The sequence below is a fragment of the Cryptotermes secundus genome, unplaced genomic scaffold (assembly GCF_002891405.2).
Source record: "Cryptotermes secundus unplaced genomic scaffold, Csec_1.0 scaffold682, whole genome shotgun sequence".
Taxonomy (NCBI): domain Eukaryota; kingdom Metazoa; phylum Arthropoda; class Insecta; order Blattodea; family Kalotermitidae; genus Cryptotermes; species Cryptotermes secundus.
Window position 1 is genome coordinate 1,641,869 of NW_019730110.1, and position 2,430 is coordinate 1,644,298.

The following is a 2,430-nucleotide window of genomic DNA, read 5'->3' on the forward strand; positions in this document are numbered from 1 at the left end:
ACATGACCGGGAGAAAGAAGTAAAATTTAAGTATATTTACTGAGTGATATTAATTAATCAATTGTGAATTTATTTACGTGCCTACGAGAGCCCAAGTTCCATTTATATAACAAGAGCGAGCGCATTTACACACAGACAGAGACAAACCAAAGCAAGGCAACTGAACAGTAATACAATTCAAGCCTTCAAACGAGCCAGCTTATTACAGTGAGGCACTATGCATACATGCGTACATAATAATAATATTAAGCAAAAGACAAACTCCGAGAGCTGTAGTCCGCAAGCGAACCATACCGACCGAGAGACCGCCGCTTGTCGGAGAAGTTAGTGTCAACAAACCTATTTTCATTACACTTACTGGATGCCAGGAGTTTTGTGTCAATAAATATTCACCTCAGCCGATCACAGTGGGCGCACGATCTCAGGCATGAACGATCTTCGCCCGCCCGAACACCGGGGTCGTAGGTTCGAATCCCATTCGAGGCATGGATGTATGTGTGCGTTTATTCTGTTTGTGTTGTCCTGTGTGTAGCTGCTCTTAGAGGACTTGCGACGGGCTGATCCCCCGTTCAAGGTGTCCTACGGAGTGTGTACAGGATCACGAAACTGAAGGAGAGGCCAGAGTCGAACAGAGGGATGTAGAGCCATTGATGAATGAATGAAATGTTCACCTTATTAAGCAAAACTATAACATTCCGTGTGTAGATTAAGGAGAGTTCGTATTAACCTCATAACTCTTCAATTAGTTAAAAATTCAGTCCCTATCTTAAAGGAAACATACGCCTACAACACAAATAGAAATTGATTAATGCTGTTTAGGGAAATTGTCGCTGTTTATTGGAGAGTCTTCCGAAACACGTATTCTGTGGGCAAAATGCAGAGTTTATGATTGTTAAAACAGGTGGTTCATACGGTAACGATAGTGCTTTAAGCTTTGCTTTGATGAACCAGGCTTCAAAGGGTAAATAAAAATTACTTGATGAGATTTTGGGAGATTGGGTTTTAGTCGGATTTGAAAACATTAACAGTTGAGAGCTTAACGTATAGAACTGGTTTGGTTTTGAATGACTATTTGTTTGTAGGTATAGAATTACTGCTGCTTCCACGAGTAAGCTTGTATCGATTAGGAATAAGAAATATTTCTAATGTATTTAAAATTTACTTATACTCGTATATAAAGGTTTTTACGATACAAGTCATTTATATATAAACATTCAGTTCGTACCTCACAGGAAATACTTTACGTCCCCACTACAGAGACAAGTAGGTTAATATTATGTAGGAAAAAAAATCGCTGTTTATTGTGAGAACCATAAGGAACACAAAAATACACTCTGTGGGCAGAATGCAGAAGTATAGTAAGATTAAGTAGGCGGTATGTATAGCAACCACAGGAATTTCAAGTTGTAAACAGTCAGGTTCAACAGAACTCAGTTTGGAAACGATGGGTGAGAAAGATTACATGAAATGTATTTGGCTTAGAAAGCTTTCCTGTGGTTGGAGTTTTAACATTAACGCGAGCTAATGAAGCTAAATTTTCATCTTAGCCTTTTATACTTGTAATACTGGTACTACTGGTACTACTGGTACTTCCAAAAGTGAAAATTGCTTCAAGCATTTTTTTTAGCATTTTCCTGGATAAACTGAGGGACAGCGCGATCGTCTTAGGATGACCGGTCTCTGGACCAAGGTTCCGAGCAGGAAGCGGGAATGATGGAAACTCGTTCCCGGCTTTAGGAGCTTTCTTATATTTAATAAACTCCGTGGCTTTAGTCCGCAAGCGAACTATACCGACCGAGCGACCGCCGCTTGTCGGCGAAATTAGTGCCAAATTTAGCGGATAGAGGGTGTCGCGTGGTCAGCGCAACGAATCCCCACGGCCGTTAATTTCGGTTCTCTAGACCGGAGCCGTTATTTCCATTCAAGTAGCTCTTCAGTTATCCTTACGAGGCTGAGTGGACCCCGTTTCAGACTCACTACTTCTCAGAAAATCTGGTTGTGCAGACAATCGAACACGGAACCTCTGGATCTGTAGCCAGGAGCTCTGACCACTAGACCACTGAGGCGGTCATTTTCTTATATTGACACAAAATCTGATTAATAATTGTTAGTAAGGTAATTAAATATTAATTGGTCATTACTTACCAAAGTAGTAACTTCTGTTTTAAAAGACGCACTTTTCCACAAAAGAGAAACAACTTAGGGTCTTGAAGTTGATACTGTCCCTCTTAAAATCTGACACATAAGAAGATAAAATTAAAAAACTTTTTCTTGTGAAAATTAAGAAAGATAACTTCTTTTATAATTGGATATCACTTAAATTAATTTAAAATACCTTAATTCACACGATTATTACAATAAGAACAATATATCTTCGAGACAGGAATGTTAAGATGATAAATATCGCAGAAATTACAGGGAAGTTGTTGT